The sequence below is a fragment of the Triticum urartu genome, chromosome 2A (genome assembly GCF_056163025.1).
Source record: "Triticum urartu cultivar PI428250 chromosome 2A, HENAU_Tu73, whole genome shotgun sequence".
Classification (NCBI taxonomy): Eukaryota; Viridiplantae; Streptophyta; class Magnoliopsida; order Poales; family Poaceae; genus Triticum; species Triticum urartu.
The window spans coordinates 631125753-631145407 of NC_141874.1; positions in this window are offsets into that span (position 1 = coordinate 631125753).

The following is a 19655-nucleotide window of genomic DNA, read 5'->3' on the forward strand; positions in this document are numbered from 1 at the left end:
GTTTTAACCTTCAACAAGGACCGGCCGCAGTCAAATTCGATTCAACTAAAGTTGGAGAAACAGACATCCGCCAGACACCTTTATGCAAAACTAGTTGCATGTTTGTCGGTGGAACCGGTCTCATGAACGTGGTCATGTAAGGTTGGTCCGGGCCACTTCATCCAACAATACCGCCGAATCAAAATAAGACATTGGTGGTAAGCAGTATGATGATCACCACCCACAACTCTTTGTGTTCTACTCGTGCATATCATCTACGCATAAACCTGGCTCGGATGCCACTGTTGGGGAATGTAGCATGCAATTTCAAAAATTTCCTACGCTCACTCAAGATTTGTCTAGGAGATGCATAGCAACGAGAGGAGGAGAGTGTGTCCACGTACCCTCATAGACCGAAAGCGGAAGCGTTTGACAACGCGGTTGATGTAGTCGAACTTCTTCCCGTTTCGACTGATGAAGCACCGAATGTACGACACCTCCGAATTCTGCACACGTTCATCTCAATGACGTCCCTCGAACTCTTGATCCAGCAAAGTGTCGAGGGAGAGCTCCGTTAGCATGACGGCATGGTGACGGTGATGGTGAAGTGATCTGCGCAGGGCTTCGCCTAAGCACTACGACAATATGATCGGAGGCGTAAACTGTGGAGGGGGGCGCCGCACACGGCTAGGAATCCATGTTGTGTGTTCTAGCGGTGCCCCCCACATATATAGGTGGGAGAGGGAGAGGGGTGGCAAGGGGCGCCTGATGTCGCTTGAAGCTACCTTGGTATTTCCCCAAAGAGGAAGGGATGATGCAGCACAATGGCGGTAGGTATTTCCCTCAGATATGAAACCAAGGTTATCAAACCAATAGGAGAACCAAGCAACACAATGTAAACAACACCTACACACAAATAACAAATACTCGCAACCTGACGGGTTAGAGGGGTTGTCAATACCTTTCGGGTAACGGCGCGAGAAATTGGCAAACGGACGTGAATAAATTATAGTAGATTGATAGATCGAACACCAAATAAAATAAAATGCAGCAAGGTATTTCTGTATTTTTGGTTTAATAGATCTGAAAATAAAAGCAAACGAAAAGTAGATCACAAAGGCAAATAATATTAGAAAGAGACCCGGGGTCTGTAGGTTTCATTAGTGGCTTCTCTTGAGAAAAATAGCAAACGGTGGGTAAACAAATTACTGTTGGGCAATTGATAGAACTTCAAATAATCATGACGATATCCAGGCAATGATCATTACATAGGCATCATGTCCAAGATTAGTAGACCGACTCCTGCCTGCATCTACTACTATTACTCCACACATCGACCGCTATCCAGCATGCATCTAGTGTATTAAGTTCATGGAGAAACAGAGTATGCAATAAGAACGATGACATGATGTAGACAAGATCTATCTATGTAGAGATAGACCCAATCGTTTTATCCTTAGTAGCAGCGATACATACGTGTTGGTTCCCATTCTGTCACTGGGATCAAGCACCGTAAGATCGAACCCACTACAAAGCACATCTTCCCATTGCAAGATAAATAGATCAAGTTAGCCAAACAAAACCAAAATATCGGAGAAGAAATATGAGGCTATAAGCAATCATGCATACAAGAGATCAAAGAAACTCAAATAACTTTCATGGATATAAAAAGATAGATATGATTATAAACTCAAAGTTCATCTGATCCCAACAAACACACCGCAAAAAGAGTTACATCATATTGATCTCCAAGAGACCATTGTATTGAGAATCAAACAAGAGAGATGAAGCCATCTAGCTACAAACTACGGACCCGAAGGTCTACAAAGAACTACTCATGCATCATCGGAGAGGCACCAATGGAGGTGATGAACCTGTGATGGTGTCTAGATTGGATCTGGTGGTTCTGGACTCTGCGGCGGCTGGAATTGATTTTCGTTGACTCCCCTAGGGTTTCTGGAATATTGGGGTATTTATAGAGCAAAGAGGCCGTCTGGGGGCACCCGAGGTGGGCACAACCCACCAGGGCGCACCTGGGCCTCTAGGTGCGCCCTGGTGGGTTGTGCTCCCCTCGAAGCACCCCCCAGGCGCTGCCTTGGCCCATTGGGTGTCCTCTGGTCCATAAGAAACCTCCGTAAAGTTTCGTTGCATTTGGACTCCGTTTGGTAATGATTTCCTCCGATGTAAAAAACATGCAAAAACAGCAACTGGCACTTGGCATTATGTCAATAGGTTAGTACCAAAAAATGATATAAAATGACTATAAAATGATTATAAAACATCCAAGATTGATAATATAATAGCATGGAACAATAAAAATTATAGATATTTTGGAGATGTATCAGCATCCCCAAGCTTAACTCCTGCTCGTCCTTGAGTAGGTAAGTGATAAAAACAGAATTTTTGATGTGGAATGCTGCCTACCATGTCATATCATATTCTTTTCTTTATAGCATGGACATTTGGACTTTTATATTGTTCAAAGCAATAGTCTAGTTTTGACATGATAACTTAAGTACTCAAGCATATCAACAAGCAACCATATCTTTCAAAATATCAACGCTAAAATAAGCTATCCCTAGCCCATCATGCTCAATCATTGATCCATTCATGAAACACACTCGCATATTAACTACACCCAATGCTCAAGTATGATCATGGTGCCTCCTAGTTGGTGCTTTTATAAGAGAAGTTGGAGACTCAAATTCAAAAATAAAAATGGCGTAAAGTAAAAGAAAGGCCCTTCGCAGAGGGAAGTAGGGATTTGTAGAGGTGCCAGAGCTCAAAGCGAAAAACTTAGAGATAAAAACATTTTGGGAGGTGTGTCTTTCCCACCATCGAAAACGACTTAGAGTTCCGAACACATGCTAGATATATCATAGGCGGTTCCCAAACATAAATTAAAGTTTATTCCTTTTCCACCATATTTTCACTTTCCATGGCTAACCGTATCCACGGGTTCGTTCCATACCAACACTTTCCAAGGAATTTATTATTTGACAACATAAAGTAAATTCATTTTTCATTTCGGGACTAGGCATCCCTAATACCTTTGCCTTACTCTCGTGCAATGACAAGTGAATAAACACTCATCGTGAGAATAACACATCTAGCATGGAAAATATTAGCCACCCCTCACCGCTCCGCGGACAGCACGAACACACAAAAGAGAAGTTTATTTTGAAAATTAGAGATGGAAGATACAAAATTTCTTAGAATGACAAAATAATACCGCATATGGGTAGATATAGTGGACTCATGTGGCAAAATTGGTTTAAAGGTTTTTGGATGCACAAGTAGTGATCATACTTAGTGCAAAATGAAGGCTAGCAAAAAGATTGAGAAGCGACCAACCAAGAAACGAATAATCTCATAAGCGAGCATCAAGCATAATTAACACTGAATAATGCACCACAAGTAGGATGTAATTTCATTGCATTATTCACTTTCGTGCTTGTATAGGGAATCACAAACCTTAACACCAATATTCTTACTAAAGCATAGTTATCATCAAGATGACTCACATATCACATCATCATATGTCAAAACTATTACTAAGAATCATGTTTATTTTGTCCAATGATCTTCGTGAAAGTTTTTATTATATCCTTGTTGGATATCTATCACTTTGGAACTAATTTTCATGTGTTGCTTTTGATAAGCTCAAACAAATATAAGTGAAGATCATGAGCATAATATTTCTTTCTCTCAAATTAATTTAACTGAAGCAAGAGAGAATTTCTTGAAAATTTTACTAACTCTCAAATAAATCTAAGTGAAGCAAGAGAGCATTTCTTCAAAAATACTAAAGCACACCGTGATGAAAAAGATATAAGTGAATGCTACCTCTTGAGCACTGGTTGGTTTTCCCTTGAAGAGGAAAGGGTGATGCAGTAAAGCAGTGTAAGTATTTCCCTCAGTTTTTGAGAACCAAGGTATCAATCCAGTAGGAGATCACGCTCAAATCCCATGCACCTACACAAACAAATAAGAACCTCGCAACCAACGCGATAAAGGGGTTGTCAAGCCCTTCTCGGTCACTTATGAGAGTGAGCTCTGATAGATATGATAAGATAATATTTTTGGTATTTTTATGATAAAGAGAAATAAAGATGCAAAAGTAAAATAAAAGGCAAAAGGAAATAACTAAGTATTGGAAGATTAATTTGATGGAAGATAGACCCGGGGGAATAGGTTTCACTAGTGGCTTCTCTCAAGGGCATAAGTATTACGGTGGGTAAACGAATTACTGTCGAGCAATTGATAGAATTGAGCATAGTTATGAGAATATCTAGGTATGATCATGTATATAGGCATCACGTCCGAGACAAGTAGACCAAAACGATTCTGCATCTACTACTATTACTCCACACATCGACCACTATCCAGCATGCATCTAGAGTATTAAGTTCAAGAGAACAGAGTAATGCTTTAAGGAAGATGACATGATGTAGAGGGATAAACTCATGCAATATGATATAAACCCCATCTTTTTATCCTCGATGGAAACAATACAATACGTATCGGTTCCCTTTCTGTCACTGGGATCGAACACTGCAAGATTGAACCCAAAGCTAAGCACTTCTCCCATTGCAAGAAAATCAATCTAGTAGGCCAAACCAAACTAATAATTCGAAGAGACTTGCAGAGATAAACCAATCACACATAAAAGAATTCAGAGGAGAATCAAATATTGTTCATAGATAATCTGGATCATAAACCCACAATTCATCGGATCTCGACAAACACACCGCAAAAAGAAGATTACATCGAATAGATCTCCAAGAAAATCGAGGAGAACTTTGTATTGAGATCCAAAGAGAGAGAAGAAGCCATCCAGATAATAACTGTGGACCCGTAGGTCTGAAGTAAACTACTCACACATCACTGGAGAGGCCATGGAGTTGATGTAGAGGCCCTCCATGATCAATGCCCCCTCCGCGGGAGCTTCGGAAAAGGCCCCGAGATGGGATCTCTCGAGTACAGAAGGTTGCGGTGATGGAATTAGGTTTTCGTGGTGCTCCTGGATGTTTGGGGGTACGTGGATATATATAGGAGGAAGAAGTACGTCGGTGGAGCAACGGAGGGCCCACGAGGGTGGAGGGCGCGCCCACGGGGGTAGGCGCACCCCCCCTGCCTCGTGCCTTCCTCCCTTGTTTCTTGACGGCCACTCCAAGTCTCCTAGATCACGTTTGTTGAGAAAATCATGTTCCCGAAGGTTTCATTCCGTTTGGACTCTGTTTGATATTCCTTTTCTTCGAAACCCTAAAATAGGAAAAAAAACAATTTGGGTTGGGCCTCTGGTTAGTAGGTTAGTCCCAAAAATGATATAAAAGTGTAAAATAAAGCCCATTAACATCCAAAATAGATAATATAATAGCATGGAGTAATCAAAATTTATAGATACGTTGGAGACATATAAGTGAAGCACTAGAGCAAATCCATAGCTCATAAAAATTTAAGTGAAGCATAGAGAGCAATTCTAACAAGTCATGACATAATCTTGGCTCTCTCAAATAGGTGTGTCCAGCAAGGAATCAAGAGTTAAAACACAAAATAAAACAAGCAAAGACTCATATCATACAAGACGCTCCAAGCAAAACACATAGTATGTGACGAATAAAAATATAGCTTCGAGTAAAATACCGATGGTCGTTAGAAGAAAGAGGGGATGCCACTCAGGGGCATCCCCAAGCTTAGTTTCTTGCTCATTTTAGATAATAGCTTGGGATGCCAGGGCATCCCCAAGCTTAGGCTCTTCTTAATCCTTATTACTTCATCCATCGTAAGATAACCCAAAACTTGAAAACTTCAATCACACAAAACTGAACAAAAGTCTTCGTGAGATCTGTTAGTATAAGAAAACAAAACACTACTATAAGTGTTGTATTAAACCAGTTCATATTTTGTTCTTGCATTATATCTACTGTATTCCACTTTTCTATGGCAAAAACTCATCAAAGAAAACCATAGAGCCATCAAAACAAGCACACAACGCAAAGAAAACAGAATCTGTCAAAAACAGAACAGTGTGTAGCAATCTGGATAATTCGAATACTTCTGTAACTCCAAAAACTCTAAAAAATTAGGAAGACCTGGGAAATTTGTATATTAATCTACTGAAAAAGGAATTTGTATTTTATCTCTCTCTGGTTAAAGATTATTTTCGCGAGCGCAAATGTTTTTGTTTTTTTTCAGCAAGATCAAACAACTATCACCAAAGAAGATCCTAAAGGCTTTACTTGGCACAAACACTAATTAAAACACAAAAACACAATCATAACAGTAGCATAATTGTGCAAACACTCAAGAACAGAAAGCAAAAATCAAAAATAAATTTTATTCATTTGGTTGCCTCCCAACAAGCTATAGTTTTACGCCCTTAGCTAGGCATAAAGCAAGGATCTAAGTTTTGTCACATTTGTTTTGAGATCCATAAGATGCCCTCATGATTGATTCATATGGTGGCCTAATTCTTGTTCTAGGGAAGTGTTCCATACCCTTCCTCAAAGGAGATTGGAACTTAATATTGCCTTCTTTCATATCAATCACGGCACCGACAGTGCGTAAAAATGGTCTATCAAGAATAATTGGACCAGGAGGATTGCAATCAATATCAAGAACAATAAAATCTATGGGCACATAATTCCTATTTGCAAGAATAAGAACATCATTAATTCTTCCCATAGGCTTTTTAATAGTAGAATCTGCCAAGTGCAAATTCAAAGAACATGATTCAATATCGGTAGGACCAAGCACATCACATAAAGATTTCGAAATTGTAGAAACACTAGCACCCAAGTCACATAAATCAAAGAACTCATAATTTTTAATCTTGACTTTGATAGTAGGTTCCCACTCATCATGCAATTTTCTAGGAATTGAAACTTCTAATTCCAACTTTTCCTCTAAAGCTTTCATCATAGCATCAGCAATATGTTTAGTAAAAGCTTTATTTTGTTCATAAGCATGGGGTGAATTTATCATGGATTGCAACAAAGAAATACAATCAATCAAAGAGCAACTATCATAATTAAATTCTTTGTAATCCAAAAGAGTGGGCACATCACTAGCTAAAGTTTTGACCTCTTCAAACCCAATTTTATCAATTTTCTCAACAAAATTTTTACCCTCCGAAATAGCGGGACGCCTTCTAACTAAAGTTGACTCTTCTCCAGTCCATTTTTCACCAATATTAACTTTACTAAACAAGGAATCAATAGAATAAACACCAATCATTTTAATATCTTCATCACTTTAGCGAAAGTAATCACTAGAAAACGCTTTTTCTAAAAATTCTCTTTTAGCTCTAAGCATAGCGGTTCTTTTCTTACTTTCATCCATAGAAACATAAAGAGCTTTAATTGATTCCTCAACTTTAGACAAAAAATTTCATATTGAGATATGATGACCCACAAGTATAGGGGGTCTATCATAGTCCTTTCGATAAGTAAGAGTGTCGAACCCAACGAGGAGCAGAAGGAAATGACAAGCGGTTTTCAGTAAGGTATTATCTGTAAGCACTAAAATTATCGGTAACATATAGTTTTGTGATAAGGTAATTCGTAACGGGTAACAAGTAATAAAAGTAAAAAAGGTGCAGAAAGGTGGCCCAATCCTTTCTGAAGTGAAGGACAAGCCTAGACAAACTCTTATATAAAGGAAAGTGTTCCCGAGGACACATGGGAATTATCGTCAAGCTAGTTTTCATCATGTTCATATGATCCGCGTTCGTTACTTTGATAATTTGAAATGTGGGTGGACCGGTGCTTGGCTACTCCCCTTTCTTGGACAAGCATCCCACTTATGATTAACCCCCTTCGCAAGCATCCGCAACTATGAAAGAAGAATTAACGTAAACCTAATCATAGCATGAAACATATGGATCCAAATCAGCCCCTTACGAAGCAACGCATAAACTAGGGTTTAAGCTTCTGTCACTCTAGCAACCCATCATCTACTTATTACTTCCCAATGCCTTCCCCTAGGCCCAAACAATGGTGAAGTGTTATGTATTCGATGTTCACATAACACCACTAGAGGAAAGACAACATACATCTCATCAAAATATCGAAGGAATACCAAATTCACATGACTACTTAGAGCAAGACTTCTCCCATGTCCTCAGGAACAAATGTAACTACTCACAAATCATATTCATGTTCATAATCAAAGGGGTATTAATGTGCATAAAGGATTTCAACATATAATCTTCCACTGAATAAACCAACTAGCATCAACTACAAGGAGTAATCAACACTACTAGCAACCCACAGGTACCAATCAATGGTTTTGAGACAAAGATAGGATACAAGAGATGAACTAGGGTTTGAGAGGAGATGGTGCTGGTGAAGATGTTGATGGAGATTGACCCCCTCCCGATGCGAGGATCGATGGTGATGATTTCCCCCTCCCGGAGGGATGTTTCCCCTGCAGAACAGCTCCGCCGGAGCCCTAGATTGGTTCCGCCAAAGTTCCGCCTCGATACGGCGGCGCTTCGTCCCAAAAGCTTACTCCTTTTCCAGGGCCAAAGACACCTTATACCAGAAGATGGGCATCGGGGCCTGCCAGGTGGCCCACGAGCCAGGGGGCGCGCCCCCACCCTCGTGGACGGTGGCTGGCTCCCCTCTGGTGCTTTCTTTGCCCAATATTTTTAATATATTACAAAACTAACTTTCGTGGAGTTTCAGGACTTTTGGAGTTGTGCATAATAGGTCTATAATATTTGCTCCTTTTCCAGCCCAGAATTCCAGCTGCCGGCATTCTCCCTCTTCATGTAAACCTTGTAAAATAAGAGAGAAAAGTCATAAGTATTGTGACATAATGTGTGATAACAGACCATAATACAATAAATATCGATATAAAACATGATGCAAAATGGACATATCAACTCCCCCCAAGCTTAGACCTCGCTTGTCCTCAAGCGGAAGCCGATATCGAAAAATATGTCCACATGTTTAGAGATAGAGGTGTCGATAAAATAAAATACGGACATGAGGGCATCATGATCATTCTTGGAACAGCAACATATATATATATAGTCATATGGTTTCTTATGCTAAAGTAACAATCTATTCACAATGTAAAGTATGAATCAGAAACTTCATTGAAAACTAACAAACTATAATCTCAGTCATTGAAGCAATTGCAATTTATCGTAACATCGGAAAGAGTCAATATAAGAGCTTTTCAGCAAGTCCACATACTCAAATATCATTTAGTCTTTCACAATTGCTAACACTCACGCAATACTTATGGGTATGAAGTTTTAATCAGACACAGAGAAAGATAGGGGCTTATAGTTTTGCCTCCCAACCTTTTACCTCAAGGGTAATGTCAACAATAATAGTATATGAAAACCCACATCCAATTAGCTATATATATCAGGATCTTTCCAACACACAGTGCTTGCCAAAGGATAAAATGTAAAATGGAAAGGTGAAGATCATCGTGACTCTTGTATAAGGTATAGGACAAAAATAAAAGATAGGCCCTTTCGCAGAGGGAAGCAAAGGCTGCCGTGTGCTTTTATGGCTGGATGCACAAAATCTTAATGCAAAAGAACGTCACTTTATATTGCCACTTGTGATAGGGACCTTTATTATGCAGTCCGTCGCTTTTATTTCTTCCATATCACAATATCGTATAAGGCTTATTTTCTCCACACTAATAGATCATACATTTTTAGAGAGCAATTTTTTTATTGCTTGCAACAATGACAACTTACTTGAAGGATCTTACTCAATCCATAGGTAGATATGGTGGACTCTCATGGCAAAACTGGGTTTAAGGATATTTGGAAGCACAAGTAGTATCTCTACTTGGTGCAAAGAATTTGGCTAGCATGAGGGGGAAAGGCAAGCTCAATGATGTTGGACGATCCATGACAATATAATTTATTTCGGATATAAGATAACATAACCCATTACGTTGTCTTCCTTGTCCAACATCAACTTTTCAGCATGTCATATTTTAATGAGTGCTCACAATCATAAAAGATGTCCAAGATAGTATATTTATATGTGAAAACCTCTCTTTATTTATTACTTCCTATTAATTGCAACGATGACCAAAACTATGTTTGTCAACTCTCAACAACTTTATTCATCATATTCTTTATATGTGAAGTCATTACTCTCCATAAGATCAATATGATTTCTTTCTTTCTTTTTATTCTTTCTCTTTTCTTTTATTTTTATACCCTCAAGATCATAGCAAGATAACCAAGCCCTCAACTCAAGACTAATCTTTATCATATATAGCTCATGGAATCGATTACATAGATAAGGAGCAATTTAGTGGCTTCACCCAAAGTAATTTCCATAAAAGTACCACTCGCGGTGGAATCTAAAATATTATGAGAAACAAAATTCAACCCCGCATAAAAAATTTGTATGATCGTCCAAAGATTTAACCCATGCGTTGGGCAATTCCTTAGCATCATTTTCATCCTTTCCCAAGATTGTGCAACATGCTCATGTTCAAGTTGCTTGAAATTCATGATCTGGGTTCTAAGGAAAATAAGTTTTGCCGGCGGAAAATACTTAGTGATAAAAGCATCTTTGCACTTATTCCAAGAATCGATACTATTGCGAGGCAAAGAAGAGAACCAATTTTTTGCAGAATCATGCAAAGAAAACGGAAATAATTTCATCTTCACAACATCATTGTCCACATCTTTTTTCTTTTGCATATCGCATAATTCCACGAACGTATTAAGATCGGACGCGGCATCCTCATTAGGAGTACCGGAAAATTGATCTTTCATAACAAGAATCAGCAAAGCAGTATTAATATCACAAGACTCCGCACTAGTGGCAGGAGGAGTAAGCAGAGTGCCAATAAAATCACTGTTATTGGTATTTGAGAAATCACACAGTTTGGTGTTCTCTTGAGTCATGATGACTACGCAACAAGACTGCACTCAAAAACAGATCCGAGAAGAAAATGGCGAATGGAAAAGAGGGGCGAATAAAACTGCAAATTATTGTGAAGTGGGGGAGAAGAAAACGAGAGACGAATGGAAAATTTTTGGAAATATGCCCTAGAGGCAATAATAAAATGGTTATTATTATATTTCCTTGTTCATGATAATTGTCTATTGTTCATGCTATAATTGTGTTATCCGGAAATCGTAATACATGTGTGAATACATAGACCACAAAATGTCCCTAGTGAGCCTCTAGTTGATTAGCTCGTTGATCAATAGATGGTTATGGTTTCCTGACCATGGACATTGGATGTCGTTGATAACGGGATCACATCATTGGGAGAATGATGTGATGGACAAGACCCAATCCTAAGCATAGCACAAGATCGTGTAGTTCGTCTGCTAAAGCTTTTCTAATGTCAAGTATCATTTCCTTAGACCATGAGATTGTGCAACTCCCGGATACCATAGGAATGTTTTGGGTGTACCAAACGTCACAACGTAACTAGGTGGCTATAAAGGCAAACTACGGGTATCTCCGAAAGTGTCTGTTGAGTTGGCACGAATCGAGACTGGGATTTGTCACTCCGTGTGACGGAGAGGTATCTCTGGGCCCACTCGGTAAGACATCACCAAAATGAGCTCAATGTGATCAAGGAGTTGATCACGGGATGATGTATTACGGAACGAGTAAAGAGACTTGTCGGTAACGAGGTTGAACAAGGTATAGGGATACCGACGATCGAATCTCGGGCAAGTATCATACCGGTAGAAAAGGGAATTGTATACGGGATTGATTGAATCCCCGACATCGTGGTTCATCCGGTGAGATCATCGTGGAACATGTGGGAGCCAACATGGGTATCCAGATCCCGATGTTGGTTATTGGCCGGAGATATGTCTCGGTCATGTCGGCATGATTCCCGAACTCGTAGGGTCTACACACTTAAGGTTCGGTGACGCTAGAGTTGTTATGGGAAATAGTATGCAGTTATCGAATGTTGTTTAGAGTCCCAGATGAGATCCTGGACGTCATGAGGAGTTTCGGAATGGTCCGAAGGCGAAAATTTATATATGGGAAGTCATCACACGGTCACCGGAAGTGTTCGGGGGTTTAGTGGTATTGTACCGGGACCACCTGCCCCGGAGGGCCCTATGGGCTGTATGTGGAAAGGAACCAGCCCCTAAGTGGGCTGGGCGCCATCCCCCCTAGGGCCCATGCGCCTAGGGTTGGGGGGTACCCTAAAGGGGCGCCCCCTTGGCTTGGGGGGCAAGCCCCCTCCCCTTGCCCCCCCCCCTCTAGATCTCATCTAGAGGGGCCGGCCCCCTTCCCCCTTCACCCTATAAATAGAGGGGTGGAGGGAGGGCAGCAACACCACATCCAAGGCGCAGCCCTCCCTCTCCCAACACCTCCTCCTCTTCCGTTGAGCTTGGTGAAGCCCTACCGGAGAACTGCGAGCTCCACCACCACGCCGTCGTGCTGCCGGAGCTCTTACCCAACTTCTCCTTCCCCCTTGCTGGATCAAGAAGAAGGAGACATTCCCGGTCTGTACGTGTGTTGAATGCGGAGGCGCCGTTGTTCAGCGCTTAGATCAGAATCAACCGCGATCTGAATCACTGCGAGTACAACTCCTTCATCTGCGTTCTTGTAACGCTTCCGTTTCTTGATCTTCAAGGGTATGAAGATACACTCCCTTCTCTCTCGTTGCTAGTCTCTCCATAGATTGATATTGGTGATGCGTAGAAAATTTTTAATTTCTGCAATGATCCCCAACAGTGGCATCATGAGCTAGGTCTATGTGTAGTTTCTATGCACAAGTAGAACACAAGTTGTTGTGGGCGTCGATTTTGTCAATTTACTTGCCGTTACTAGTCTTATCTTGATTCGGCGGCATCTTGCGATGAAGCGGCCCAGACTGACCTTAAACATACGCTTACGTGAGACAGGTTCCACCGACTGACATGCACTAGTTGCATAAGGTGGCTAGCGGGTGTCTGTCTCTCCCACTTTAATCGGATCGGATTCGATGAAAAGGGTCCTTATGAAGGGTAAATAGAAATTGGCATATCATATTGTGGTTTTGGCGTAGGTAAGAAACGTTCTTGCTAGAAACCTATAGCAGCCACATAAAAAACTTGCAACAACAATTAGAGGACGTCTAACTTGTTCTTGCAGCATATGTCGTGTGATGCGATATGGCCAAAAGGATGTGATGAATGATATATGTGATGTATGAGATTGATCACGTTCTTGTAATAGGAATCACGACTTGCATGTCGATGAGTATGACAACCGGCAGGAGCCATAGGAGTTGTCTTAATTTATTGTATGACCTGCGTGTCAATGATAACACCATGTAATTACTTTACCTTATCGCTAAACGTTAGTCATAGTAGTAGAAGTAACAGTTGGCGAGACGACTTCATGAAGGCATGATGATGGAGATCATAGTGTCATGCTGGTGACGATGATGATCATGGCGCCCCAAAGATGGAGATCAAAAGGAGCAAAAATGATATTGGCCATATCATGTCACTATTTTATTGCATGTGATGTTTATCATGTTTTTACATCTTATTTGCTTAGAACGACGGTAGCATAAATAAGATGATCCCTCGCAATAATTTCAAGAAAGTGTTCCCCCTAACTGTGCACCGTTGCTAAGGTCCATTGTTCCGAAGCACCACGTGATGATCGGGTGTGATAGGTTCTAACGTTCGCATACAACGGGTGTAAGCCAGATTTACACATGCGATACACTTAGGTTGACTTGACGAGCCTAGCATGTACAGACATGGCCTCGGAACACAGAAGACCGAAAGGTCGAACATGAGTCGTATAGAAGATACGATCAACATGAAGATGTTCACCGATGATGACTAGTGCGTCTCACGTGATGATCGGACATGGCCTAGTTGACTCGGATCATGTATCACTTAGATGACTAGAGGGATGTCTATTTGAGTGGGAGTTCATTAAATAATGTGATTAGATGAACTTAATTATCATGAACATAGTCTATAAATCTTTGCAATATGTCTTGTAGATCAAATGGCCCACGCTAATGTTGCCCTCAACTTCAACGCGTTCCTAGAGAAAACCAAGCTGAAAGACGATGGTAGAAACTACACGGACTGGGTCCGTAACCTGAGGATTATCCTCATAGCTGCCAAGAAAGCATATGTCCTTGAAGCACCGCTAGGTGAAGCACCTGTTTTCCCAGCAACTCAAGATGTTATGAACGCCTGGTAGTCGCGTAGTGATGATTACTCCATGGTTCAGTGCGGTATGCTTTACAGCTTAGAACCGAGGCTCCAAAAGCGTTTTGAGCATCACGGAGCATATGAGATGTTCCAAGAGATGAAAATGGTTTTCAAAGCTCATGCCCGGGTCGAGAGATATGAAGTCTCTGACAAGTTCTACAGTTGTAAGATGGAGGAGAATAGTTCTGCCAGCGAGAGCATACTCAAAATGTCTGGGTTGCACAACCGCTTGTCTCAACTGGGAGTTAATCTCCTGGATGACACGGTCGTTGACGGAATCCTTCAGTCGCTCCCACCTAGCTACAAGAGCTTTGTGATGAATTTCAATATGCAGGGGATGGAGAAAACCATTCCTGAGGTATATTCAATGCTGAAATCAGTGGAGGTGGAGATCAAAAAGGAACATCAAGTGTTGATGGTCAATGAAACCACTAGTTTCAAGAAAGGAAAAGGTAAGAAGAACTTCAAGAAGGACGGCAAGGGAGTTGCCGTGCCCGGTAAGCCAGTTGCCGAGAAGAAGCCAAAGCATGGACCCAAGCCTGAGACTGAGTGCTTTTATTGCAAGGGAAACGGTCACTGGAAGCGGAACTGCCCCAAGTACTTAGCGGATAAGAAGGCCGGCAATACCAAAGGTATATATGATATACATGTTATTGATGTGTACCTTACCAGCACTCGTAGTAGCTCCTGGGTATTTGATACCGGTGCGGTTGCTCATATTTGTAACTCAAAACAGGAGCTGCGGAATAAGCGGAGACTGGCGAAGGACGAGGTGACGATGCGCGTCGGGAATGGTTCCAAGGTCGATGTGATCGCCGTCGGCACGCTACCTCTACATTTACCTACGTGATTAGTTTTAAACCTCAATAATTGTTATTTAGTGCCAGCTTTTAGCATGAACATTGTATTTGGATCTCGCTTAATGCGAGATAGCTACTCATTTGAGTCTGAGAATAATGGTTGTTCTATTTATATGAGAGACATGTTTTATGGTCATGCCCCGCTGGTCAATGGTTTATTCTTATTTAATCTCGAACGTGATGTTACACATATGCATAGTGTGAATGCCAAAAGATGTAAGGTTGATAATGATAGTCCCACATACTTTTGCCACTGCCGCCTTGGTCACATTGGTGTCAAAAGCATGAAGAAACTCCATGCAGATGGACTTTTGGAGTCTCTTGATTATGAATCATTTGACACGTGTGAACCATGCCTCATGGGCAAAATGACCAAGACTCCGTTCTCCGGAACAATGGAGCGAGCAACCAACTTATTGGAAATCATACATATTGATGTGTGCGGTCCAATGAGTGTTGAAGCTCGCGGTGGTTATCGTTATGTTCTCACCCTCGCCGATGACTTGAGTAGATATGGGTATGTATACTTAATGAAACACAAGTCTGAGACCTTTGAAAAGTTCAAGGAATTTAGGAGTGAAGTTGAGAATCAACGTGACAAGAAAATAAAGTTCTTACGATCAGATCATGGAGGGGAATATTTGAGTCACGAATTTGGCACACACTTAAGGAAATGTGGAATTGTTTCACAACTCACGCCGCCTGGAACACCTCAGCGTAATGGTGTGTTCGAACATTGTAATCGCACTCTATTAGATATGGTGCGATCTATGATGTCTCTTACCAATCTACCGCTATCATTTTGGGGTTATGCTTTAGAGACTGCCACATTCACTTTAAATAGGGCTCCGTCAAAATCCGTTGAGATGACACCGCATGAATTATGGTTTGGAAAGAAACCTAAGCTGTCATTTCTGAAAGTTTGGGGATGCGATGCTTATGTCAAGAAACTTCAACCTGAAAAGCTCGAACCCAAGTCGGAAAAATGCGTCTTCATAGGATACCCTTAGGAAACTATTGGGTATACCTTATACCTCAGATCCGAAGGCAAGATCTTTGTTGCCAAGAATGGATCCTTTCTAGAGAAAGAGTTTCTCTCGAAAGAAGTAAATGGGAGGAAAGTAGAACTTGATGAAGTACTGCCTCTTGAACCAGAAAGTAGCGCAGCTCAAGAAAATGTTTCTGTGGTGCCTGCACCGACTAGAAAGGAAGTTAATGATGATGATCAAGGAACTTCGGATCAAGTTACTACTGAACTTCGTAGGTCCACAAGGACACGTTCTGCACCAGAATGGTATGGCAACCCTGTTTGAGAAGTAATGTTGTTAGACAATGGTGAACCTTCGAACTATGAAGAAGCGATGGCGGGCCCAGATTCCAACAAATGGCTTGAAGCCATGAAATCCGAGATAGGATCCATGTATGAAAACAAAGTATGGACTTTGACAGACTTGCCCGATGATCGTCGAGCCATAGAAAATAAATGGATCTTTAAGAAGAAGATGGACGCGGATGGCAATGTGACCATCTATAAAGCTTGACTTGTCGCTAAGGGTTATCGACAAGTTCAAGGGGTTGACTACGATGAGACCTTCTCACCCGTAGCGAAGCTGAAGTCCGTCTGAATCATGTTAGCAATTGCCGCATTCTATGATTATGAGATATGGCAAATGGATGTCAAAACGACATTCCTTAATGGTTACCTTAAGTAAGAATTGTATATGATGCAGCCGGAAGGTTTTGTCGATCCTAAGAATGCTGACAAGGTATGCAAGCTCCAACGCTCAATCTATGGGCTGGTGCAAGCATCTAGGAGTTGGAACATTCGCTTTGATGAGATGATCAAAGCGTTTGGGTTTACGCAGATTTATGGAGAAGCATGTGTTTACAAGAAAGTGAGTGGGAGCTCTGTAGCATTTCTCATATTATATGTGGATGGCATACTATTGATGGGAAATGATATAGAACTCCTGGAAAGCATAAAGGCCTACTTGAATAAGTGTTTTTCAATGAAGGACCTTGGAGAAGCTGCTTATATATTAGGCATCAAGATCTATAGAGATAGATCGAGATGCCTCATTGGTCTTTCACAAAGCACGTACCTTGACAAGATATTGAAGAAGTTCAATATGGATCAGTCCAAGAAGGGGTTCTTGCCTGTATTGGAAGGTGTGAGATTGAGCACGGCTCTATGCCCGACCACAGCAGAAGATAGAGAAAAGATGAGTGTCATCCCCTATGCCTCGGCCATAGGGTCTATTATGTATGCCATGCTCTGTACTAGACCTGATGTAAACCTTGCCGTAAGTTTGGTAGGAAGGTACCAAAGTAATCCCGGCATGGAACACTGGACAGCGGTCAAGAATATCCTGAAGTACCTGAAAAGGACTAAGGATATGTTTCTCGTTTATGGAGGTGACGAAGAGCTCGTCGTAAAGGGTTACGTCGATGCTAGCTTCGACACAGATCTGGATGACTCCAAGTCACAAACTGGATACGTGTATATTTTGAATGGTGGGGCAGTCAGCTGGTGCAGTTGCAAGCAAAGCATCGTGGCGGGATCTACATGTGAAGCGGAGTTCATGGCAGCCTCGGAGGCAGCAAATGAAGCAATCTGGATGAAGGAGTTCATTACCGACCTAGGAGTTATTCCCAATGCGTCGGGCCCGATGGCTCTCTTTTGTGACAACACTGGAGCTATTGCCATGTCCAGGAGCCCAGGTTTCACAAGAAGACCAGGCATATCAAGCGTCGCTTCAACTCCATTCGTGAAAATGTTCAAGATGGAGACATAGATATTTGTAAAGTGCATACGGACCTGAATGTCGCAGATCCGTTGACTAAACCTCTTCCACGAGCAAAACATGATCAACACCAGAACTCTATGGGTGTTCGATTCATCACAATGTAACTAGATTGTTGACTCTAGTGCAAGTGGGAGACTGTTGGAAATATACCCTAGAGGCAATAATAAAATGGTTATTATTATATTTCCTTGTTCATGATAATTGTCTATTGTTCATGCTATAATTGTGTTATCCGGAAGTCGTAATACATGTGTGAATACATAGACCACAATATGTCCCTAGTGAGCCTCTAATTGACTAGCCCGTTGATCAATAGATGGTTACGGTTTCCTGACCATGGTCATTGAATGTCGTTGATAATGGGATCACATCATTGGGAGAATGATGTGATGGACAAGACCCAATCCTAAGCATAGCACAAGATCGTGTAGTTCGTCTGCTAAAGCCTTTCTAATGTCAAGTATCATTTCCTTAGACCATGAGATTGTGCAACGCCCAGATACCATAGGAATGCTTTGGGTGGGCCAAACGTCACAACGTAACTGGGTGGCTATAAATGCACACTACGGGTATCTCCGAAAGTGTCTGTTGAGTTGGCACGAATCGAGACTGGGATTTGTCACTCCGTGTGACGGAGAGGTATCTCTGGGCCCACTCGGTAAGACATCATCAAAATGAGCTCAATGTGATCAAGGAGTTGATCACGGGATGATGTGTTACGGAATGAGTAAAGAGACTTGCCGGTAACGAGGTTGAACAAGGTATAGGGATACCGACGATCGAATCTCGGGCAAGTATCATACTGGTAGACAAAGGGAATTGTATACGGGATTGATTGAATCCCCGACATCATGGTTCATCCAATGAGATCATCGTGGAACATGTGGTAGCCAACATGGGTATCCAGATCCCGCTATTGGTTATTGGCCGGAGAGATGTCTCGGTCATGTCGGCATGATTCCCGAACCCATAGGGTCTACACACTTAATGTTCGGTGACTCTAGAGTTGTTATGGGAAATAGTATGCAGTTACCGAATGTTGTTCGGAGTCCCGGATGAGATCCGGGACATCATGAGGAGTTTTGGAATGGTCAGGAGGTGAAGATTTATATATGGGAAGTCATCATACGGTCACCGGAAGTGTTCGGGGGTTTATCGGTATTGTACCGGGACCACCGGGAGGGTCCACCTGCCCCAGAGGGCCCTATGGGCTGTATGTGGAAGGGAACCAGCCCCTAAGTGGGTTGGGCGCCATCCCCCTAGGGCCCTTGCACCTAGGGTTGGGGGGAACCCTAAAGGGGGCGCCCACCTTGGCTTGGGGGGCAAGCCCCCTCCCCTTGGCCCCCCCCTCTCTAGATCTCATCTAGAGGGGCCGGCCCCCTTCCCCCTTCACCCTATAAATAGAGGGGTGGAGGGAGAGCAGCAACACCATATCCAAGGCGCAGCCCTCCCTCTCCCAACACCTCATCCTCTTCCGTTGAGCTTGGCGAAGCCCTGCCGGAGAACTGCGAGCTCCACCACCACGCCGCCGTGCTGCCGGAGCTCTTCCCCAACTTCTCCTTCCCCCTTGCTGGATCAAGAAGAAGGAGACGTCCCCGGGCTGTATGTGTGTTGAATGCAGAGGCGTCGTTGTTCGGCGCTTAGATCGGAATCAACCGCGATCTGAATCGCTGCGAGTATGACTCCTTCATCCGCGTTCTTGTAACGCTTCCGTTTCGCGATCTTCAAGGGTATGAAGATACACTCACTTCTCTCTCGGTGCTAGTCTCTCCATAGATTGATCTTGGTGATGCGTAGAAATTTTTTAATTTCTGC